Below are 26,677 nucleotides of genomic sequence, written 5' to 3' on the forward strand. Positions count from 1 at the left end.
GATTATATATATATATATATAGAGAGAGAGAGAGAGAGAGAGAATCATTTACTTTAAGGAGTTGTCTCACATAATTTGTGGAGGCTCGGAAAATTTAAAATCTGCAGGTTAGACTAGCAAGGTGGAGACCCAGGGAAGAGTTGCAGTTTGAATCCAAAGGCCATCTGTTGGTATAATTTCTTTTGGCTCTGGGAAGATGAGTCTTTGTTCCATAAGGCTTTCAACAGATTGGATGAGGCCCACCCACTTAACGAAGGGTAACCTACTTCACTCAAAGTTCACCAATGTAAATGTTAATCTCATCCAAAAGCACCTTCACAGAAATATCCAGAATAACTTTGACCAAATACCTGGGCACTGTGGCCCAGCCAAGTTGACACGTAAAATTAACCATCACGAGTCCACCCGTGTCAACTTGGTGCCTATATGCATCTCTTTAAACCATACTTAATGTCAATAAGAAGGTTATAATTCCATTTAACATAAATACAACTATCCTGCGTACAACCAAAAACACACTAACCCTTTCCCCAGAAGAGGATGCAAAGCTCTTGGTTGATGTTTACTTTTTTTTCGTGATATCTGTAACTTAAATTTTATGATGGAAAGTTAACAATTCTCAAATACTACAATAAAAAGTCAACACATCTTATGTTACATGATAAAGGGACAAGAGAGGGAAGAAAGAAATATTTGTTACACACACACATTCATAGCAAAGTAAGGAAGAGATATTCATGATTATGACAGTCCTCATTTCTGTAGCTGGTCACATGGTCATAGCTGGTATTTGCTATATATTAGCTGGTATTTGCTAAGCTGGTCATAGCATGGTCATAGCCTTGCACAATCCATGATGGTGGTATTGGTCTCTGTAATCTTTCCAAGAATGTGGTATTGCTTTTGGTTTACTACTTTTCTAGATAGAGGCAGTTCTAGTTGTTTCTTCTTAGCCTTTCCCACCATAATTCCCTCACTCCACAAGTCAGGGAACTAATGTATGGATTCTGCCAGTTGCTGAGGATATCTCTTCCAGTTATGCATTCTGGAACTAGGGAAATCACCACAGGATGGGTTTGGGGTCTCACTGGGTCTACTGTGAGACAGACCTAAACTAAAACTGACCTCCAATTCTGAGTGGAGAGCCACAGTGATGTTTAGGGTTTCCTGGAATTAGTGTCAGTTCAGACCAGTCTCCAGTTACCCCTCAAAAGTCTGGTTATTTCCTTTTTTCCCAACTCACAGCCTCCTTAGTAAAGGGCCAAGAGTGCCTTTGGGAAAGGCTGGGAGAAAGATTAAGTTTAAATTTTTGGCAGTGTATCAGGGTCCTTCCTCAGGGGACCTGACCCCAAGGTCATTCAAAAGGTTCTGAGTCTGTAAACTGGTCACGTCTGGGAATTGATCAGTGGGGCCATGATTCTCTGTCTTGATGAGTCAAGCTACACCTTTTGTTCAGTTGACCTAAAGCTTTTCTGTTTATACAGATCAAGTAAGATTAATAGACTTCTCCATCCACTTCTAGGAATATTCTAATCAACTAGCCAATGCCGCAGGTCTCTTCGAGTCAGACTCTTCTGATTGCTATTTTGACTCTGCTGTTCATTACAGTAACCATGCCCACCCTGTCTTTGAAAATTGAGTGCCACTACTTGGTCCCTGCCACCCTAGGATCCGATTACTCCCATTGCAGTTAGGTTTTCCAATTCAGTGACAGGAGTTTCCACTGTAAATTCCGTTTTTCAGGAAGGGCGATCACAGAGCTCTTCTAGGATGCTAGGGCTCCCCTCACAAATTTATTTCTGTGGCCCAGCCAAGTTTACACAAAATTAATCCATTATATTTTCTCCTAACACATTCACTATATGTAGGACTTCCCTCACATTTTTAATGAACAGAATTCTTGCTTGATGGGTTGGCAGCTAAATGTAAAATACTTATTGACAGAAAGGGAGTTGTATTGATTTGATTTGAAATTATTTCTTTTGTCTATTTTTCAACTAAACTGTTCATTACTGAAATAATGTCATCTTTTAAAAATTCTTCTATTTCTAGACCATCTCAGCTCAAGTAACAAGATAAATAATATGAGGTATAAGATGGGTGAAATGATAAGAATACTGGGCTAGAAACCAGAAAACTTGGACAGTAAATCTGATCTATTGCTAACTGTTCATGTAAATCTGAATCTGGAATCTCTACAGATCTGAGATTCAGTTTTCTCTTCTATTAAATAATATTCTACCTATTCCACAGAGCTGCCTTAATAATCAAATAAAGCAATAACCAGGAGAGATTGGCTGGACCAACAGATCCAAGTGATCTGACCAGGACAGAATGATGTCTCTCTTGTTCAGGATGTTACATGTTAAGGCTGTTAATGCTATTTTGCCCCTGGATCTAACTACCTAGTGGTTATGTATTAATAAATAGTGAGGACACATCTTGTTACCCTGACTGACTAAACACTTGAAACAGAGACTGTATTTTGTGTCATATTAGTCCTCACACACTAACTAGCACAGAACAATGCAAAGTAACTCAATAAATATTGTTGAATCAATGAATGAATGAGTCAAGACTGAAAGTACAAAAAGGGGCTGGTGCACAAATGCTAGTGAGCGTTTGAGTCACTTGGAAAGCTTTCTAAAGATCACTCTGTACTATATCTCATTTTCTGAGATTTTAATTTAGAAAGGCTGAGATAAGGCCCAGGTAGAGGCATTTTAATGAGCATTCCCATTGATTCAGATGTGAGAGGTAAGAGAAATTGGTGTAGGGAATTTGATTGAGGCTGTTCTCATTCCAGATAATGTCTTGCACCTTAGACTATATCCTTAATGTAAGTCTATTTTGCCCCTATGATTTGGGGTTTTTTTACCCTTAAAAGTAATAATAATAAAATAATCTGCTTACTTGATAATTTACATATCTAATGATAGTAGCAAATAGATAGTATCAGAAGCAACAGAGCTTGACTCCAGTTCAGCCACATTCTAAGTCTAAGCTTCTAGTTACACTAAAGTAATTGTGATGCAAAGAAATTTCTATCTATTTACTATGAACATCAAAGATCACAGATGTCACACATAAAAATACATGTATTAGAAGAGGTGGAATGTAGAGATGTCCTTTCAAATAAATAACTCAAAGTTTTAAAAAGTATTTTTCCTTTGAGTTCTTACTTCCTGATGTTAAAAGTTGAAACAAATGGCTATTTAATGATGTTAAAAAATATAGTGTAAATGCATGCACAGATAATAGAATAGCATACCAACGATTAATAAACTTATTGTACTACCATGGCATGAAAAACATCTTAATTTCTTCTCACTAGATAGTTATTTCCTCTACCACTCATATGGGTTAAGACAGTTATACAGGTTCATTCATGCAGAGTTTAGAAATAGAGTTGAAAATTTCTGTTTCCCAGTTCTTACAACTGTATCTCAATGTGTTATTCAACAAAGGAAATGAAGTGGAAACAAAATAGTTTAAATGTCTGAAGACCTTTAACAAGGCCTTGCTTAAAAGGAGATTGATTCAGCATCATAAACTAAGTCCACGAAGAAGACTATTGATTCATGGAATTACACTGAAAAACTGCTACAACATCATTGTACAACTTACTGTTTGCAACAAAAAGATGATCGACATAAAATGATCATACAATGATCGACATTGTTCTTTTGCAGATATGTGGATTAGGAGAATTTGTTAATGTCAATGATTAGACATAGTATTTATTAACTGTATCTGTCAGAAGAAAAGACACAGCATTAGTTGCTTCATACAGTGAGACTCCAGGAGCTTAGTCACTGCCACACATCAAGTAATTATTATTGAACCATATGGAAAGTTATGTTTCCTAAAAAAGTTAATGTGAGGGTTAATTATGTGCAAATCAATATAATATAGTAAACTGGAAATCCTTATTTCCTAGTGGAAGTTACTGATCATAACCTGTGCCAATAAATTGACAGTCCCTTAGGAAATACATGAATAAATGTAAATATATGGTTTGTAAATATGCAGTTAGTTCTTTATGTAAGTTATTAATTACAATGAAATATTAGTTCTTTATGAAGAACTAATGATAAATTAAAGCTAATAATTTCCCCACCAAAATTGTCTCCATAGGAACTTGTTCCATGTCAGAAGAACAATAAACTTCAAAGATATACTTATTTTTCTCTGGTAATATACAATTCTATTTAAAAATCAGCAAAGGTTTTAGGCATTTGTCTTTAAGAGAAGGTACTCACAGATCTGCAAAAATTACTTGATATCAGTGTTAAACTGTGAGTAGTAGCCATAGCACATAAGAATAAAAATATAAGAATTTAATTTTTTCATATTATTAAGGCTGCTGTTTTATGGTCTAAACTCTGCCATATAGTTCTTAATTTGTTATTGACCTGTTTTATATCTAGGGCAAATACTTATGTTTATTTTGTTTATTTATCAATCTAAAGTGAATTTTGATTTCCTTTTGATTTCTGCATATCTCACTCTAAGCTATTGTAAAGGTGTGGAGCTAAGGGAAAGATAGAAGAATTCCAAGTCTAAATTCCTGCCTATTTTCTAAGGGCCTGCCTCCAGTCAGAAAGAGGTGGAATTAGAAGAGGTGAAATGTTGAGATAACTTTTCAAATCAATAACTAAAAGTTTTTAAAACTTTATCTTTTTCTCTGAGTTCTTGCTTTCCAATGTTAAAAGGTGAAACAAATGGCTTTTTAAATGATGTTTAAAAATATAGTGCAAATGCATGCACAGATAATAGAATAGCATACCAATGTTTAATAAACTTACTGTATTACCCTGACATGAAAGGGTTAGATCTCAAAGCATCCTAATTTCCGTGTACCATGATAGTAAAAAGGAAAATCTGATGTGTATATATATATAATATATATAAAACTGTAATTATATATATCTAACTATACTTATATAATTATATATAGCATATTATGTATAACAATATTATATAATATTAAAATAGTAAGGTGACTACAGGAGTTTCAGCCCCTTTTAGTGATGAACAGTAAATCATTTGTGTACTGTGAAGCTGGTTTTGAATGAGAAGTATTATTGGAGATGCGGGAATGCAAGAAGGTATTTGGGGTAGTGATGTTAGGAAAGCAAGGGGAGATGAGAAAGTCCGATGTATATTCTAAGTGCAAAGTATGGCTGTAGAAATTAGTTCCTGGGAGGAAAGCAAAGAATCCCAAGCTAGAAGAATAGATGACAACAGAAGATGGAAATCCAGTGCCGACATAAAGAGGTAGATTTTTATTGGGACTGGATATTTCTGAGCACTAAAATTATAATGACCAGAAGAGGCTGAGAATGAGACAAGAAACACACATCTGGGGTCCATTTCAATGGTCCAGGCCAGAGGTATGGAGGAGTTGAACCAGGGCAAGGCAGTAGTGGTTCTCATACTTTAATGCAAATCAGAAAGAACCATCTGGGGAGTTTACCTATTAAACTTGCAGATTTGGAGACCGCCAAGCCCAACCCCATTCTGATTCAGGGGATGACTAATATGATGAGTACTAAAACATAAATAAGGCAGATGTGGGTTTGAATTTTAGCTCTACCAGTTACTAGCCATGATCTTAGGCAAATGGCAGCCCATACCAGTTGCTATTTCCTCATTTGTAAAGTAAGAACAATATTATTGGGAAGATTTACTTTAAAAGGGCAGACAGGGCCAGGCACGGTGGCTCATGCCTGTAATCCAAGCATTTGGAAGGCCAAAGCGGGTGGATCACAAGGCCAAGAGATCGAGACCATCCTGGCCTACGTGGTGAAACCCCGTCTCTACTAAAAATACAAAAATTAGCTGGGCATGGTGGCATGTACCTGTAGTCCCAGCTACTCAGGAGGCTGAGGCAGGAGAATTGCTTGAACCCGCGAGGCGGAGGTTGCAGTGAGCCAAGATCGTGCCACTGCACTCCAACCTGGCCATAGAGCGAGATTCCATCTCAAAAACAAACAAACAAAAAGCGTGGACAGAAACTGGCCCATTTTACAGTTGAGTCAATGAGGCTGCAATGGAAGGGATGGGTAGTAGAAACACTGGAAGGACAATTTCCTTTTTCTCTTTAACTCTTATCATATTTGATCTTGTATATTTGTGTCCATGATTTTCTGCTGTACAGGTTCTTTAAGGGCAGAGACTTTAGTTATCGCCGTATAGCCTAGATAGTGGAATTGAATGAATAAGTTCTGTCAGATCTTATCTCTAGCTGCATTTGTGTTCATCATCGATTTCATATCATATGCTTGGGTTCTTTAGGGCAGGAACAATAGATTCACTTTACATCTCTAGTGCCTGGGAAGCTCTCAGTGTCCAATCAATGCAGTTTAAGAGAATGAATACATGAGCAAATGGATGGATAAATGGATGTTTGGAAGATGAAGTGCACACTAGTAGTGGCTGAATGCTAGGCCAGGTCTCTTTTCTCTGAAATCCTGGTCTCCAGGGTCTCTGCCATGCAAAATGCGAGAAGCTCTCCCTGTCACTTTGAGATATACAGTCCCTAAGAGGTTGTGTGAACCAACTGGCTTGGAACATATTTCTGTTAAATCATTGGAATAAGTTTAGCATTTAAAGTTCAAAGTTGGCACCACTTCACACTGACACTAATAAGAAGCTACTTTATGTCACTATGTCACCTTTCTTTCCTATTCACTGAACAAGGCTTTAAAATTGTATTTAATGTGTTCATTGGCACATTCTTTCCTGAATTCAGCATTTTTGGAGCATGAAGTGACCAAAATAGTCATTTTTGACTTTGTATAAGTTCTATGATGAATCATTTGATTATTTTTAACTCAACCAGATATTGGGAGCACTGATGAAAAAAGAACATACAGGAATATCCAAATGACATAGCAGATAATAGGAAAGGTAACATCTACTATCACCACGATAGCTATTTGATATAAGTTGGGAAATTCATTCGTTCATTCCTGCATTCATTCATTCATTCAACTGCTGATTAATGTGCACTACATTCCAGGGATTGTACTAAATGCTGGGGATACTATGATGAATGAGACACCTACCTGTTCAGTATGAGGTGCTTTGTCTCTCATCTTTTAGAGGTTCTTCTTATTGAGTTTTTAACAACTCAGATGCCTTTAAACTCATTGATATTCCAAGAAGAATACACCCTAAACTCAACATGATGTTAAAGACTTATTAAGGCCCTGGAGTTTCTTTTGGACTTTAACAGTTCCTAGAAGTGAAATGAATAGGACAGCAGTTTCAGACTTTCCTAAGGAGAATTCAGAGGTATTAGGCCTGTAACTGCTACACCATTCCAACGCTGGCATAATTCCACAGAAAATGACCAGGATATATCAGCATAATCTGAGCTTCTCCACATCTGCCCATTTCTAATCCAAAACTCCAACACTGAGATCAAGAAAAACACACCAGATAGCAGTACTTTCAAACATTTGATGACATTATATTATTTACTGAGCATCTGCTACATGACTGCTCTCTGATGAATGCTTCATTGAAACTGAATTTACAAATAAGGAATAAAAATGAAAATAACAAAATAGAACTTTGACCCACAACCTGTAGCAACTTGCCCAGGAAACCAACCCCTTATCTATAATAAACAATTCAGGAAGCCAGTCTGCTATGAGTCAGACTTACAGGAAACCAGATTGCTATCTCCAGTGACAATCCAGGAAGATAAATGATAATTTCGGTAACAACCGGCCCCAAACTGACAAGGCTTAATTACTGACAGCTTCCCTAATTTTTGGCCCCACTTCTAATTAACACCAACCACGGAAAGTCAAAAATACATCCTCTAACCAATCACACAGGGCGCCCCACCTCTAGCTGGTCTGCTTATAGCTTCCCCATGCCCCAGCCTCCAGTCAGGGCACAGCTGAAGCCTTCCTGTTTTCCACTCTAATGCTTTCCCACTCTCCTGTGTGCCTTTGAGTCTCTGCTAAAATATAAGCGATGGTGGCTGACTCCGTTGCTGTAGCAAGCTTGGAACAATTAGCCTTCCTTTTTCTCATTTGATAGGTTTTCATTTAGTTCCACACAACTATTATACCCATTTTTACAGATAAGTGGATTTATAAAGATTAACTTTTAAATGGACCGCACAAGAAGCAGAGCAGGAGTTGGAACCTGATCTCCCTCATTCCAAAGTGATCTTATTAACTAGTACCCAAATATAGAAAAGAGAAGAGGTTTCTCCTTTACTGTCCTCTGCTATACCTACTGCGTCATTTTGAGTACTTTCCTCTTTCCTTAAAAGAAAGTAATTCCATGTATAATATTAGCCTACAGTCCTACTGGTTTTGCAGACAAATGCAATTCAGATGCACTGGTGAGAGTTTAAGGTGATACCGAGGATGATAACGGCAACTCTACTTCTGTATTTCTTTACCATAGGTTGAATTACAGCTGGGAGCCCATTAGGTGGTGAGACTTGAGGTGCTCCTCGGGAAACAGTTCTCTGTACTGTCACTGTGTCACAGGACCACAGTGCTGCTCACTTCTGCTGCCTCCCAGTGACTCGATTAGGGAATTGCACTTAATAAGTGTGGGCGTCTACATAACTTGAAAGCATTTAAACGTTAACCTGAGAACTTGAGGACGCAGGATTTTAGCACAAGCTTATTCACTGAGTGGACTGGGTAAACTCCCTAGTATAATGCTGTTCAGAGGTCAAAAAGATAAGTTGATTAATAATAACACTTTTTTAAAAGAAGCTTTCTGTTTTCATTACTACACCTTATTTGTCATTTTGAGTCACCCAGTTGTAAATGGGGTGAAACCAAGGGAAAGGACTGAAATACATAAGCTTCCTTTCTAGTTCCTCAGAAGTCCTGAAGTCTTGTGGCCACGCTGGTGTGACTCCCTCGGTGGAAAGTGGCGTGCTGAGTATTAACATGGATGTTCGCAAACATGTGAGGCAAGACCTGTGCTCGGCGTTCAGACTTAGCACCAGGAGAAGCCCACGTTGCCCCCACATTTGCCATCCTCAGCTGTCACAGAATACATGGGCTGAGGTGATTTCTCTGTAGAGACTCTAGTGAGGAAAGGGGGGATTTGCTCACAGCTTCGATGCACGCACCCAGGGTGTGCTACACCCATCAGCAATTGTCTCTGGAATCAACGATCCCTGGAGCATCCGAGGTGCTCCTGCCTCCTCAGAAATGAAAGGCAGGAAAAACAGCAAGTAACCGAAGTCCTGCTGCTGCAACAGGCAACAGAAAACAGGAGACTCTTTGTTTTGACGGTGTTTGCCCTGCTTTTCATTTCAAATATTGATCTGGGAAAGGAAGGAAGATTTTACATTTCATACATCTTTTAAAAAGAACTCAGCATCAAAGGAAACATTGAGAACATTGTCAGGTTGTGGTAAAGTCTGCAAAAAACACCTCAGTGTGAGAGAATAAAAAATAAATAAGAGAATTAGCTGGAGAGACACGAGGAAGGAGAGGGAGAACAAAGTCATTTTTATTTTTTTCTGAAGAGAAGGGAAAAATACTGAGTAGTATATACACACTAAAACAGAAACCACGACGTACAGAATAACTAGGTAAGATCCATCTAAAATTTACAGAAATTTCTCTTTCACTTTCTTGAGAAAGTCGTTCTAGATTTCCATCAGATACAAAATAGAAAGCCACAGCAATATTAGAGGAAGAAGAAAAAAGATGAAGTGGAGACATGTATACATACGCATTTTAGCATATGTGTACATACAAAAGCATCCATGTTATATTTGTACACACACACATTATATGTATATGCATAGCATGTACATAGCTTAATCTTTCTTTAGTACACATTCAGAGTGGCACTTTCAGTACTAGCCTTTAAACACACATGAGGCCGGGTGCGGTGGCTCACGCCTGTAATCCCAGCACTTTGGGAGACTGAGGCCGGTCGAACAATTGAGGTCAGAAGTTTGAGACCAGCCTGGTCAACATGGTGAAACCCCGTCTCTACTAAAAATACAAAAACTAGCTGGACGTGGTGGCGCATGTCTGTAATCCCAGCTACTCGGGAGGCTGAGACAGGAGAATCACTTGAACCCGGGAGGTGGAGGCTGCAGTGAGCTGAAATCACACCACTGCACTCCAGCCTGGGTGATGGAGTGAGATTCAGTCTAAAAACAAACAAACAAACAAACAAACAAAAATATACACACACACACACACATATATACACGCGCACACGCACACACACACGACGTTCCTAGTGCTTTAGAGAAACGTACATATATTTTTAAGATGTACATCTTGTGTCTGTGATTAATTCTAAAGTTCAGTTACTTTTTTCAATGACATCATCTCTGGATATACTTACTAAACACTGCCTGACTACATTCCAGAGAGGAGCAAGAGAGCTTGAGTGCCTGGTGGGAGAGGGAAGGCCCGTGAAGCAACCTGGGCTGTGGATGATGAGACAAGGCAGTGAATTCACGTTTTCAAATGAAAAAGAAAATCCCATGTTGTGCTATGATCTCTCTGTGACACCCCACCCCTTCTGGAAGTGTTTGCTACACAGTTATATTGGTGGTGTTATTGGAAAGTGGAGCAGCGTCGGCCGTTGGGAGTCATACGGAAGGAGGATCGTGACAGGTAGTGAGCCAATTAGCAGGGAGAGGAAGAATTGCATGGAAGCAGGACTTCAGAGTGAGAGTTGATGGTGAAAGGACAAGTTGGCCAGGAATCCCTGGAAATGCAGGTGAAAGCTCTGACTTCCGGAATGTTTGGAATCTGGCATGAGTTATGTTATTTGCTTACTAAAGGGAAGGTTGACTCCAACCTGGCATTAAAATATCTGAAATTATACTATTGTGTATAAACAGTGATAAGTGAATCTCAAGAGTCACGCTGTCCACAGCTGGAGTCAGGAGAATATAAACATTGGTCTTTTTGATAGCGAAAGAGATTTTGGAAGCTCTTGGAACAATGGAGGAGGTGAAGGCTAGAAAATTGGGGCAGCAGATACCATCTCAAACATGGGATAAAAGTAATATGAGAAGTAAGAGCCAGATGACTGGATAGTGGTTCTCTGAAAAGGACTAATATGGGGGCAAAGAATACCTAAATCATCTTTCAGTTTTAAAACATGGAAAGCTATCTGGCCTTCTTGTGTAGCAACAATAAATAAAATGCAACAATAAGATTTCTGTCATTAATAAAGTCAGAGGATATATATTAACCATCTACTTAGAAGAATTTTCAAAACCTGAGTTCATATGTATACAGGATTTGCCAGATTTTAAATTATTATTACATTGTTGAAGGATAATATTTCTCTGCCTTTGCACTTTGAAAAAATATAAAATCTTTGGTTATGATGACTTTGGGGGACATTTGTTTTGTGACTTTCCAGCATCTTCCTGGACTGGTCATCACCTCACATCATCTCTTCTCACGTGGTTAGTCTTCTGGGGGCTGTTACTCAAGATGCTCTGCCCCTGTTAGCCAAGGGATAAAATTTTTAATTTTGAGTAAAAGGACACAAAGTTTTACACACACAGACACACAGACACACAGACACACACACACACACACACACACACACTGGATTCATGTAGCTGTGGCACATTGGCCAGATAATCTAGTCAGTTAATACTTTTCTAGGTGCAAAAATCAAGACTTTGATAGTTCTTAGGAAATGGAAAGGGTTTCCTGCCCTTTCTCATGCTAGTTCTCTAGCCATTCCATTGATTGAGTGGCTATCCCCTTTACATCCAGTAAATTCCCTATTTGTTTAGTTTGCTAAGGAAGGTAGAATTTTAAGATGACCCCTAGTGACTCACCCGCTGTGTAATCCCCTCTCCTTGTGAACAGGCAGGTCCTGTAACTTGCTTCTAACAACAATACAGCAAAGCTGATGGACCGTACTTTCATGAGTGTTACCTATTATGTCAAAAGTGAAGAGATTTCATAGTTGCAATTAAGGTCCTTAACTGCCTTTAAGTAATTTGAAGGGGAGATTGTCTTTGGCTGACCTGACCTTATCAGGTGACCCCTTCAAAGTAAGTGACTGGCTTTCTGAAGAAAGAGATTATTTTACCGGCTTTGAAGAAGCAAGTTTCCATGACTTCTACAACTCACGGAAGCATGGAAACTGTGAGATCATAATTACATGTTGTTTTAAGCCACTAAACTTTGGGTCATTTGTTATAAAACAATGAAAACTAATATAGTTTCCTTAGTTGGCTTATTTTGCTTTCAATCAAAGAACTCTGATAAAATGCTGGATCTCTGGAAAATTTCCTTGGTGGAAATATATAAAGCATATTTTGATCAATAAACAATAAAATCAGTTATCTTTCTCTTGGGATTAAATGCCACAAATGTTGGTTTTTACTTATGTACAGTTCAGCATAAGTAAAATAGCCCTTCCCTCACTATGATCAGCTAAACTAGCTGTTTCCAAACATTTTTGTCTCAGGATTTCTCTATACTCTCAAAATGTATTAAGTACCCTCAAAGAGCTTTTATGTAGTTCCAGCCACCGATATTTAGCAAATGCTTTTCAGATATTTGAGATATTTTTAAAATATTTTTTATTATTTAAAACATTGATAAACATATTGAATGTTAAAAGAAATAACATATTTTCCAAAATAAAAAATATATATATAGAGAAAATGGGCACTGTTTTACATATTTGTAAATACCGTTAATTGGGTATCTTAGTGTTAAATTAATTTAACATCTTAGTTGAAACGATTAGATTTCCATATCTGTTTCTGTGTTCAGTGTGTTGCTCTATATTGTTTGGGTTGAATGCATGAAAAACATTTGGCCTCACGCATATATGTAGTGGGAAAAGGGAGGAGTATTTTAAAAAGCCTTTCTTAGATAACCGTGGATATTCTCCTTTGATATTAGACCCAAAACTTGGCAAATTGTGATTTCTTAAAGTGTAGTGCAATCTAAAACCGTATCAGCGAACTATTCATATTCTGTTACATTAAAATCCACTGGCCTATCTTGCTCATTAGATGAATATTTTACCCATGCATAATTTTTTAACATCGTGCATTGGTCACTTGGAAAATAATGGTTCCCTGAGTTATGCAGATTTTCCAAATATTGACACATTTCGTTACGTAATATAAAAAAATGATATTTTTAAATACCATCACGAATCTCATCTTTTCAATGTCAGAAAGATGTCACAATCACAGTGACTGACTGAAAACTCCAAAACTCTTAATTTTCATTTGAAAACTCAAAGTTTATCATTGGAAACAATGCTGTCAGTGATTTTCCTAAGTGACAGATTCACATACTTTATTTTGAGAAAATGTCTGCCAAATACCCAGATCTGAACAACAATAGTTTGTTTACCAGTCATTCTGTCAGATAAAAAATGATATTCCATGAAAAGGTTCACCTAGTTCAGCTGACAGCTCAATCACACAAGTGCTTTTCTTTGAGACAACCATCCTACTTAGGAAGGCAGCAGCGGTTCTTAATATATACTTTCCATTTCATCACACAAAATATTAAAGACATGTGCACAAGGGTTGAAATCTAACTATTTTCAAATACTCCTTCGATGACATCTTATGTAAAACCAGCAATTTTGCTTTTTAAACTCTGAGTGCCTGATACAATTACTGCTGTCCCAATTGATGGCATTTTGACCCACCATTGCTTTTGCACCAGTAGTGAAAACATCAACGCAGTAAAGAAGGCAAATAACATCCTGACATTTTTATGAAATGGTTTTGATCCCGTAGACCCTTGAAAGTGCCTTAGGTACCTCCAAAAGTCCGCGGACCACACTTCAAGAACTGCTGATCTGAACTATCACTTGAGGGCAGTATTCCAATCACTTTGCACTTAACTCAAGGGGAATCTAATAATGCTTTCAGTTTGGGTGTAGATCTCGTTAGATATCTTCAAGCTGAAAAAACTTGCTGCTTCTGTTTATAAGCATGAAAGTCCTTATCTTTACCTGATTACATAAATTTGCAAAAATAAGGCAGGAAAAAATTTCTTTGTATTTTAGGTTGGGCTAGTGATGATCAAGAATTAGAAATACCTTCTATAATAACTAAGCCATCTTGCTTTAACTAGCTAGTTAACGATCATAACACAGCTTCACTTTAATGAGGCTGATACTTTGTTGCTCTTGTTTTCTTATATTTCAAAATTTTAGGCATTTTCAATTTCCTGTCTCACGAACAAGATACTAAGGCCCATAGTTACCAAAGGAACTGATACCATTTGGCTCTGTGTCCCCAGCCAAATCTCATCTCGAATTGTTATTCCCAGGTGTTGAGGGAAGGACCTGTAATCCCCATGCCAAGGGAGGGAAGTGATTGGATTATAGGGTAGTTTCCCTCAGGCTGTTCTCGTGATAGTGTGTGAATTCTCATGAGATCTGATGGTTTTAGAAATAGTAGTTTTTCCTGCACTATCACTGTCTTTCTCTCCCACCTGCTGCCAGGTAAGATATGCCTGCTTCCCCTTCCACCATGATTGTTAAGTGCCCTCAGGCCTCCCCAGCCATGCGGAACCATGAGTTAATCAAACCTCTTTCCTTTATAAATTACCTAGTCTTGGGTATTTCTTTATAGCAGTGTGAAAATGGACTAATAAGGGAACCAGGATCCTTCCTTTTCTCAGCCGTGTCCTGGTTCCCCTTCTTTGGTTTAGGATATAATTTGCTGCTTCAAAAGGTTGAGGGTAATTCTTGCCGAACATTAAAGTTTAGTAACAAAAAAGTTGTAGTAACATCTGTTTCTACAAGCCATGTCTCTTAACTGGCAGATTTATTCTACAAAAGAAGATTTCCTATTATTTTGTTTTGTTTTTATTGACACATAATTGTTCATTTTTATAGGGTACAGTGTGATAGTTCTATATACGCATGCAATGTATAATGATCAAATCAGGGTTTTTAGCATTTCCATCACCTCTTACATTTATCATTTCTTTGCAGTGAGAACATTCAAAGTACTCTCTTCTAGCTGTTTTGGAATATGCAATACAATATTGTTAATCGTACTCACCCTACTGTGCAATAGAATACCAGAACTCATTCCTCGTAAGTGTAACTTTGTACCTGTTGACCAGTCTCTCCCTATTTCTTCCTCCCTCCTTCCCTAGGTTTTGTATTTTTTAATTCAACCTAGAGTTTACTGAAATTTTTGGAAAAGCAATATGGTAGTGACCAGCAGCACCTTATTTTCTGACAAAAGTCTAACTCTTATCTCATTTGCTCGCAACACTCATTACATTGTTTTCCCCAGAGCTGGGCACAGCCTCAAATAAAGCACAATGTCTGTGCACTGTAGGTGATCAATAATGTTGGTGGAACTGACTACATGGGCCAGGGCACACTTTAAAAAAGATAACGTGCAGTGAAAAGTTCTTTCATGGCTTACAGGTTTACCACAAGAGAAAAAAGCCCAAACATTGGTACATCTGTATTTGCTATAGATTTATCTTCTTGCCATGGCTTGGAATCCTCAATGTGTGTCTTTATTGTCCATTCACTTCAGGACTTATTACAGGAAGTGCTCACTAATAGCCAATTTTCAAATGAATGAAATTGTGGAGAAATACCAAGAGATACATAAGAGAATTTTTCCACAACACACAACGCTGCTAAAATTGCATCCCCAGCATGGACTGCAGTGAAAATATGATGGGATTTTCTAATTGACACTTAACAAATCCCAGCTATTGTTTGGATTGCCATTCTGCCTAGAAACAGGGTCTTTATTTTCATTCTAGTACATTAATCATACCCAGTTTTTCTATGAACGTCTTTCCCACTGCTAAACACTATAGAATGACTCATTCAGGCCTTCATTCAACAAGTATTTATTAAGTACCCATTATGTAGCCAGCACGGGGTGATAGTGAATAAGAAGGATGCGATTTCTGCTTTAAGGTAAAATGGAAATAACGGTTGCTATGAGGACTATATGAGTCAATACAAGTACAACACTTAGATCAAACTTGGCACATAGTAAACAAACACAAGTGTTGTTTTTATTGTTCCATTAACATTCAATGGGAGAAAAATACACTCTCCAAGATATTGCAATAAAATGTGATATATGCGTGATGACTAATTACAATTGCTAAGGTGAGTAATTGAAATAAATAATAAAATACATAAGCTATGAGGACACTTTAGATAGGCATTTAACAGATGTTGAAGGCAGAATCATGAAATGGTTTTCTGAGGAGAGAGTATCTGAACTGCATTTGACAGGATAAGTAGGCAATACCGTAGTCAGGAGAAGAAGAGTGAAGGGAGGTGTTCTAGGCAGAGATAATAGCTGTAATCATGAGCTATAGCATAAAGGGATGAGTTTTATCCTTAAGGTTAAGAGTACCACTGAAGAACTTTGAGGAGGGAAGTGACATGAACAGATCTGCAATTTAGAAAGTTGATCCAGTTGCAGTGTGGAGAGTGAATTAGGCAAATAGCAACTCGAAGCAGGGGAACTGGATAACAGACTATGTGTAGTAATTTAACAGAGAAATATAGAGAGCCTGAATCAAAATATAGCTGTGAAAAGGGTGAAAGAAGGGACAGAAATTTAATATGAAGAAGGCAAAAACATTCAGGACTTCATGACTACTGGATGTAGAAGGTGAGGCCGAATAGGGATGACGTCCTGGTTTCTGGTTAAGATAACTACACAGGTGCTGATGATATTGACTAGGAAAGGGGAAAAAAGAGAATTATTTGGTCTGCTGAAAAAGATTATGAGAGAAGCTTTATGCAAAATTTCTATTGCTTTTGCGTATCTAATAAAGCAACTAGATATTCCAACAAGCTTGGGTTGGAAATTCTAGTTTAGAGGGTCAGCACATCAGTGGTAACTCCAACCATGGGACTATATGAGTTCATCCAGTGGTGTCATACCAATATTTAAGGGACAGACCAAACAGGAAGAGCCTACAAGGAGCATGAGAACGAGTGAATATAGAGGAGAAAACAAGGACACTGAAGACAAATGAGATTTCTCATCAGTGTCAAATGGGGCAGAAGCATTAAGTAAAATAAGAATAGGGCAATGTCCATCAGTTTCAACAACTGGAACTAATTAGCAGTCATTGAAGGAGGAGCTTCATTGAACTGGGGATGGCAGAAATTAGGCTGCAGTCAGTAAGAGTGAAAGTAAGTGAAGCTGTGGAAGCTCTATAACAGAGCTTCTCGTTCCAGAAGCCTAGCTCTGGAGGAAAGAAGGAGCTAGAATGGCCAGAGGAGGTTTGTTTATATTTATTGTTTTGAATTATGGAAAGCCTTAAATGTGTTTTACATTGATCTAAAAACAAAATTAATAATGACGAATAGGCTCTTATACAGTAAAGACTGAGAAGCATTGATTGGCAAGAAGAGAAACATGCAAATACAATCCAGAGCCAAGTTCAAGCATTAACCTCTGACATGAGGAGGTTATATACAAATAAATGCATGCAGGCAAGGGAGAAAAAAAAAGAAATTGACATATGGTACAATTTATCCCTGGGAGCTCTTGATAGATTTCTTGTATTAAGGCTCCTATTTTCTTTTGAGACAGCAAGGGAAGTCATGTGCTGAAAATGGTATGAAAATTGTGGGTGAGGAGGATAGTGAAGAGTGAAGGAGTGAGGACTGTGAGAAGGAGATGACCAGGGCAGGCAGAAGTATTTCTGAGCAAGATTCAGAGTCTATCTAAAAATTGAAGATCATTATTGGCATCAATCTGCATGAGCATGTAATTTTCCACAGCTGTGCCTGGTGTGCATAATCAGGTGCAGAGAAGCTGGACATTGGAGTCCTTCCAGAGTTTTGATTCTGGAGGTAAAATAGGGAAGGTAGCAAGATAATTGAGTGTATAGTTTAAGAAAATGGTTTAGGAGAATAATTGAAAATTATGTCACTTGGGTCAGTTAGAAATGGAATTGAAGCCAGCAGGGGACTGATAGATGGAGAGAAAATGAACAGCGGCAAGAGACTGGAGCACTGAATAAGGTCAGAGAATAAATATGGTGATCACAACACAGAAAGTTCTTTCCAGAAGCAGATTGTTGTTTGAGAATGAGATATTGAAATTCAGGATTCGAGAGTTGAAGCAACTCTGGGTGACAAGGTCCATAGTGTGGCCAAGGGAATAATTTTCCAATGAAGAGTGGACCTGAAGATCATTGGAACTGAGCAAGCCAAAGGGCAGTGTGTGTGTGTGTGTGTGTGTGTTTGTTGGGTCACCTAAATAAATGTGGCAGGATTTGCAATGAAGAGGAAGACAGGGTCTCAGGTGCCAAAACTATGAAAGACTATATGGAGAAATAACCATGATGTTGATGGATGATAGTGATGCTAAGTAGACTAATAATCAGATGGCCTGACCAAAAAAGATGGCTGGAGGACGATGTTCAGGATGCAAGAAAATGCTGAACACCCTCTCAGCAATGAAAAAGAATGAACAACCTCTATTTGAGATAGCTATAGTGGGAAGTCATGTCCTAATGGCTAGTCAATTTTCAGTTAAGGCAAGGAGATAAAAGATCTAAGGGACTTCCAAAAGCATGATGGAAAGATTAGAAGGAAGGAAGGCAATGGGGGTGAATATAACATGAGGAAGGGAAGAAAACTAAAAAAGGATGTGAAGATGTGAGTGGGGGAAGGACAGATGACTAAAGAGGTTTGTAATTTGGATATTAGCCAAGGGTGCAAAGGATGTGAGACAGTAAAGAACCAGGATAAAGCTGTTTCAGGGTCAGTGCAGACCTCAGGAGGCGTTAGATGCTGACGATATGCACAGGCTGAGGCCTTTGCTCTAGTTTTCAAGGGGAAAGTTGGTGAGAAAATGTCTCTGAAGAAACGTTAGTCTAGGATGGCTACCAAGTAGTTCAATCTTGGGACCCTCATCTTATATTGGAAACTGCACTTGTCCTCTCCCAGGGATCAATTGCACAATCCAAATTCTGTCCTTGAGAGACGCCCAACCCCTTTGAGATATGCTCTTTTTCAATTTCATAGGCCATAATATCACGCTTATCTATTCTCCAAACAATTGAAAATCTACATTGCAAAAGTTTCAAGATGTGCATCTAACCGTGCCCAGCATTCCCACAACTCTCAAGAATACAGTCCTGTTACAATCTCTCTCATATGACAGTGAGATTCTTGATGGTGAGGACTGTTTCTTTTTTGTTTCTGTATTCCCAGAACTTCAGGATGTCCATAGTGCATGGTAGGTGTACATTATGTTTGCCAAATGAATGAAGCATACAAATCAATATACTGGTATCTGCATGCATCCTTTTCAACAGAGGTAAAAGCTGTTCCTCTTCGTATAGAAGGCTTATGCCCCCATTTGCATTTGAATTCCATTCTCTCCAGTCTTCTCAGAGAGCTACATGATTGTACTCTTTGAGAAGTACAATCTCTACTATCCTTTCCCTCTTGCATGTATCAATCTTCCCTTCTAAAAACTATCTTTTCTTTAAGTTTCAGAATGTCTCTCACAAATTAATGTCTCCTGCCTTGACTAGCCATTGGGACATGACTTCCCACTATAGCTATCTCAAATAGAGGTTATTCATTCTTTTTTATTGTCAAGAGGGTGATCAGCATTTTCTTGCATCCTGAACATCATACCTCCAGCCATCTTTTTTGGTCAGGCCATCTGATTATTAGTCTACTTAGCATTACTATCAACCATCAACATCATGGTTATTTCTCCGTATAGTCTTTCATAGTTTTGGCACCTGAGACCCTGTCTTCCTCTTCATTGCAAATCCTGCATTTCAGACCATGATGGGTGCACAATTGCTTACTGACATTTCTACTTGTATCTTACATAGGCATCTTAATCTTATGACCTTTCCCCTGGTCCTATTCCAGTTTTTCCTATCTCTATGAATGAAATCACTGCCCATTTTGTTGTACAAGCCAGAAAGCTGAGTCACCTTTGACACTTCCCTCTCTTTCACCTCCATATTGACCCATTATGCAGTCCTGGCATTTGCCTCCTGAATATCTTCTAATCTTCTGCCTGGCCACGTCTACCACCACCACATGACCTAAGCCACCACAATGTCTTGTCTGGACTGTTGTATTTCCTAACAAGTTTTCCTGCATCCACTCTTACTCCTGCCCCAACTCCAATCTCTTTGCCAGACTGCAGCCAGTCCCAGTTTGGAACTCTTAATCTGATACCCCAAACTCATGGCTTCCTGTTGTTTTTAGGATGAGGACTGAAATCTCCAAAGTGGTCCCCACGGCCAGTGTAGTCTGGCCCCAGCCTGTCTCTCCAGCACATTGGACAGCATGGTCTCCTATACTTGCTTTGGTCAGATAGTGACTTCTATAAGTTCATCAAATATGACAAACTCTACCCACCACAGTAGTTGGGATATCCAAAAGGCATCTCTGATTTACCTGACTCAAAACAAACTCCTGAACTACCCCTCACAGTCTCTTCCCTTCATCATTCTCCGTATCTCAGTGAATGAAAGCTCTATTCTATGAGTTGCTTAATCCAAAGATGTTGAGGCCACCCTTGACTCTCTTTTTTTCACACTCAATTTCCATTCCTTTGGCAAATTCCATCATTTCTACCTTCAAAGTATATCCAACCACATCTCTGATCACATCTCGCCATCTCTGCTTGTACCAAACTGGTCCAAACAATTATTGTAAAAGCCTCTAAGTGCTTCTCGCTGCCCTCACCTTTGCAGCACTGTCTATTTTTCGTATGTCAGACCCAGTGGTCCACTTCTTTGCTAGAACTCTCCAAGGGTTGCCTGGCTTACATGCAAGGCACTGGACCATTTGGCCCCATGACCTGTCTGATTGCATTTCCTATCACTGCTCCTTTTGCCCCTCCCATCACAACACATACTCAGACACAGTGCTGTACATTCCCAGAACATGCCCAAGGATGCTCTACCGCAGCTCTCAGCTCTCACTCCTCCCACTACCCAGAGACCTCCCTCACTCACAGTTGCATGACCTACCTGCTGCCTAAGCTGAAAGGTTGATCCTTATAATACCCACTTCACCTCCACACTCTGGACTCCTGTTCAGCTCATCCTTTCCATTTCTTCACAGCACTTAACACCACCTGACATAGTTTACGTCATCTGTCTCTAGTCATCTGTTTATAGTTTATCTGTCATCTGTTTATTCAGATGACATTTGTTTATGTCACCTGTTTATTCAGTCATGTTTATAGTATGTTTTTCCTGCAACTAAAACGTAAGCTGTCTGTAGGTAAGGAATTTGTTTTGTTCACTGCTGTATCCTCAGCACCAGCACAGTGCCTGAAGGTGTTGAAAGGCTACAGGAAGAATGAATGCCGTTCCCTTTACCTAGGATGTTCCCCAGCTCTTCTGTGTCTTATCAGCTCCCATTCATCCTTCAGACGTCAGTCTAAGAGTCACTTCCACAGAGAAGCTTTCCCCGACCTTCAATATTCTGTCTAATCTGTCACTTAAACCCTTTCCATATACTCTTTTTTTTGTGACCACTTACCACAGTTGTAATTTTATGCTTATCTGTATGATACAATTGTTTATGATTATTCTCTTACTGGACTTTAAACTCCATGAGGGCAGGAGTTCTGATTCATCTATCTGCTTTTGCTCACCATGGTTTCCTCTGAAAGTAGTGCAGAGCCCAGCATTTGGTAGACAATAAAGATTCCTTGAGTAAATGAATAAATGGAGTGAATTAATAAATAAATGAGTTAATCAAGTAACAAATAGATTTGGTCTTTTTTTAGTTTCTTTTTTTTTAAAACAGACCTACAGCTTACAATTCTTTGAGTTTCTGACACATTCATTTCGCCAACCAATTTATTTTTGTTCCTTAACACCACTTAACATTTCATTTTATTGTCTTCAAATTGAGAGATGAAGTTGTCAGCAGGTAGGTCATGAATTTAAAGCAGAAGTGCTAGAATAATGATTTCCATCTCAGTCACCTGCAGAGCTTGTTTAACAATCAGACTTCCAAGCCTCACGCCTCAGTTTTTCGTAAGGATTTATTTAAAAAGACCAGATAACTTTCAGGAGCCTCATACCTTATCTTATGTTGTCTCTTTATCCTTAGAAGAATTAAAAGGAGACCATAACTCTGAAATATATCAATTATCAAACAACAGGTGAACTGCAAATTGAAGCTCAGCTTGCCATACTCAGCGGGAAGACAGGCTTTAGAATACACGCTTTCTTGCATTAAAATGCTTTTAAAAACAACCGTTGTTGACCTAACTGCAAAGAATGTCAAGACTGAGTAACTACGGGAAGAACATTGCTGGGTTTCTGCACATGAAGAAAACGAAAAACAAAAACAACCCCAAACCTTAAGTCTCCATGTTTTCCTTCTGCTCAAGATAAAGACATTTTTGGCTGGGCACGGTGACTCACGCCTGTAATCCCAGCACTTTGGGAGGTTTGAGGCCAGCGGATCACTTGAGGTCAGGAGTTCGAGACCAGCCTGGCTAACATGGCGAAACCTTTTCTCTACTAAAAACACAAAAATTAGTCAGGTATGGTGGCGGGTGCCTGTGGTCCCAGCTACTCAGGAGTATGAGGTGGGAGAATGGCTTGAACCCAGGAGGCAGACACTGCAGTGAGCCGAGACTGCGCCACTGTACTACAACCGGGCTGATAGAGCCAGACTCGACTGTAAAAACAAACAAACAAAGAAACAAAAAAGATATGCTTTCCTGGGTTTCACCCTAATATACAGAAGGTCAGCAAGGGACAACTGTACTTCAGAGATGATTAAGATCTGCCAGAATATGATAACAACACATTTGAATGAATCATTACAAAAATAATCAATCTTATGACAAGTTTTCTAAATGAAGTTTTAAAAATAATAAAATACCTAAAAATAATAACTTGTTTAAAATTTAAATCTTTAAAGTGACTTTAATTGTAAGAGAGAGAGTATCATTTTCCAGATGAAGAAACAGAGGTATTACCCTAATATTATAAAATAAAAAATCCTGACTTTTTCGTTATTGTTGTTGTTCATTTGTTTCATTTGTAAACAAAGCAACCAACATCAAAGGCTGCAATGCAGGACTATTAGAACATTTTGCTGAGGAGAAGGAAAATTGATTAATAAAGATAACGAAGCTTGAAGAACCTGCTTCTTAAAAGGAGAAAAATGGAAGCCAATTTTTTTTTTTTGGACCTTAGCAAAGTATACTAATGAAATGTGCAGTTTTTGGTAATTATTTTGGTTCTAGCATTAAGTCTAAAACAAGGAAAGCTTTAATTACCCTAAGAAACTAAATGCAACAAAAAAAATTCTTAGGAGAAAAAATTTTTCCTGCAGTCAAGAGAATGCTGCTTTTACAGACATTTTCTTGTCTCTTATTTCAGTATTCTTGAAAAATTGATTGATTAATAAGGCAATTCTGTCTAGGTAAAATTGCCTGGAAACAATCAGTTGTTATATTCCTGTATACAGGGCAAAATGACAAAAAGGATAATGCAGGAAACCTTGGGGCAAGTACTGTAAATTACAGAGTATCTAGTCGATGGAGAAGCAATTACGAAAGAAAAGGGACCTACTTCTTCCTCATAACTGAAATCACCCATTCATTGTTATTAACCCTAAGAAAGATGAAAGGGAGGAATGCCTGTTGTTAGGAGTCAAAGAGATAATAACAAACCATTGAATCAGGAATAGGGGATGAACCATTATTTATTTAGATTGACAATGTTTTGTTTCAGATACGTCAATTGTAATGTTTCTATTTTCTCTCATTTAAATTCCTTCTTACAATGTTCTAATAACTTCTTTTAAAATTGCTAATCAAAATGCCTTAAATAAAATGTTTTACCAGCTCTCAGCACCAAAGGAGTCAAATCTGGTGATAAACACCAGAATCATAAATATAACAATTATAGGAACATAAGGTGCCCTGCAGAAAACGGAGCAACTCCACACTCTAAGAAATCTCTCATTTTTCCCAAAGAGAGAAAAAATAATTCCCTTAAAAAGGGGGAGAGTGACATTTGTTTTACATTTTATTTTCTAATCCCATTATTTTTGAAAAGAACTAAGTACAGTAAGTCTTCGAAAAGTATGATATTCCACCTTCTTCCTTCTCATTGTGTTTTATATAATGCTCCACCAGGTGATGCTTACCATCTTACAAATGGCTCTACATTTTGCTCTGAAAGACTTCAGTGGTGAATTCTTTTTGTGTAATACTATTACACAAAAAAGTGTAATACGTTGGTAAACATTGTGTAATACCAATTCTTTTTGCGTAATACCATTACACACACAAAAAAACATGCTTACAGGAATTTAGAGACACATAAGCTCCAAACCAGAATGGGACTAGGACTAAAATGATTTCAAGATGGAATGAAAAAAGTACAAAAATTAAGTATCTAAACTCTCTGATAAGATGGGCAGAAGGTTATAAAATATATGACCACCCCACAAGACTCAATCAAATGGATTAGAATTTCATTTTGGAAGCAATTCACCATCATAAAAAAAGTTGGTGTTTCTTATAGTTTGAAAGAAACTCTTATAATTTACACCTTTTTTTCTCCCCAGAGCAAATCTGCATGTGAATTTTTGCTGTTCAACTGCTTAGAGGTACTTTATCAACAAAGATCTTGTCCCAGCGCTTTGTGAGCCTTCACTATTAAACGAAAAGTACAAGAGTTTAAATCTGAAGACAATTCTCACATCCTATGTTATTAATAAATAAAGCAAGAACACAGGCTGGGCCATAGGTGTGAAGAAGAAAGCCTTCTAATTCTCCTTGCTCACAATTTTTTCACTCTGAGTTAAATACAATCATAAACTAAACTACATAATAAAACTGGAATGATATCTAACTTTTCAGTGCAAATATCATCCAACAAAATACGTAAGAATCACTAGCATTTATTGAGCACTTACTATGTTGCAGACAATGTCCCACACATCATGCAATTATGTTCTCATATAATCTTTATGATAACTCCATGAGGTAACATACGAAAATGCTCAGGGCAGAGAGCTTAAGTAATTTGTGCAAGTCTGATTGCTATCTGATTGCTGGGAGAAACAGCAAGAACTGTCACCCAGGATCTTTATCTCCAGAGACATGTAGTCTCCTTTCCTGTGTGAAACTAGTAAGATATTTCTGGCTGAGTATTATCTAGGGTAAAGAGCGTGCACTTTCACCTTCACACGTATGTTATTTCCAAACCATAGTACTTTGTTTGGAAATAAGGAAAGCTGCAGTCATTTTTGAAATTGAAAAAGGTGAGGCTTTGTGAAGGTGCATTAATGTGATAAGCAAAACCGTGGCAGCTCCAGTGGAGAGAGAAAATCATTCCCTTCATTAACCTTTGCTGCTTGTTTATTTTGGAATTTCCACATAATCACTTGCCCCATTGTCTTAGGGCAGCCCGAAAAGCTAGGATTCTGTATGAGTTCTGATCCTTCCTGGAGATGTACTCTGACTAGAAATAGTATTGTAGAGCTTTTTCCAGAGCACCTTCATCCAAGTTTCCCATTGGAAAAAAATATGAGAATTTTTTAGAGCATTATGTAATTGGTACTGTCTTGCAACTGTAAGCTTTGATCAACGACAACAACAACAAAAATATAGTAATAGTAACAACAATAGCTAACACTTTTTGTGCCAGGCCTTCTGCTAGTGGCTTCACATGTATTATCTCATTTAACATTTACAATAATCTTAAAAGGCAGACCTCATTATTACAGATAAGACAACTGAGGCTTAAAGAAGTTAAACAAATTGTCTCAACATTCTTTATTTACAAAGTTAACTAACTGCTTTTCATATTATTTATTTATTTATTGAGACGAGGTCTCACTCTGCCACCCAGATTGGAGTACAGTGGCACCATTACAGCTCACTGGAGCCTCAACCTCCCAGGCTCAAGTGATCCTCCCACCTCAGTCTCCCAAGTAGCTTGGACTATGGGAGTGCACCACCACACCTGGCTAATTCTTTTACTTTTTGCAGAGACAGCATCTTGCTATGTTGCCAAGACTGGTCTCGAACTCGTGGCCTCAAGCAAACTCATGGCCCCAAGCAATCCACCTGTCTTGGCCTCCTAAAGTGTTAGGATTACAGGTCTGAGTCACCACACTCGGCTCTAATTACTTGTGAATTCATGTTATTTTTATATCCCTTCGCCTCAAAGAAGGACACAAGGCAATTAATATTCACTTGGGAACTCCTCAGCTGTTCCATATAATCATACATATTTCATATTATTGCAGTAATTCCGTTTGCAATTTAAATACACTATTATCTTTTTAAAACATTACATATGTCTAGTAAGTCACTGCTTTGGTATGTATAGAATTTGAACATGTCCCATAGAGAAGCCAGAGCAAGCAAAAGAAACAGGTAAAATGTTTATGGAATGAAGGCCCTGTTCCAATTCTCCCACACCCAGCAGAATAGAACCACCGGCCTTCTGAGTACTTCGAAGTTGATTAATGAAAAACAAAACGCAAAAATCTATAGTCAGGCACAAGCTGGAATGTATAATCTCTGCTGTAAGTACGAAAATTAAGTTTTGTGTTTTAATTGATTTTCCTAGGCAAATTCAATAAAATGATCAAATGCAATCAAAGTATCACATTCTTCCCTGGAGCTCTCAAGTTCCCTGCTACTTTAATCTATGTT

At 38.1% G+C, this 26,677-nt stretch overlaps 1 protein-coding gene across 3 annotated transcripts in view; it reads right to left on the reverse strand.

Moving 5' to 3' along the window:
* Nucleotides 1–26,677, reverse strand: part of FAR2 (fatty acyl CoA reductase 2) — a 189,411-nt gene that overhangs the window by 80,754 nt on the left and 81,980 nt on the right. The gene's annotated exons all lie outside the window — the stretch shown is intronic.

Source organism: Mandrillus leucophaeus, unplaced genomic scaffold, assembly GCF_000951045.1.
Source record: "Mandrillus leucophaeus isolate KB7577 unplaced genomic scaffold, Mleu.le_1.0 Scaffold203, whole genome shotgun sequence".
NCBI lineage: Eukaryota > Metazoa > Chordata > Mammalia > Primates > Cercopithecidae > Mandrillus > Mandrillus leucophaeus.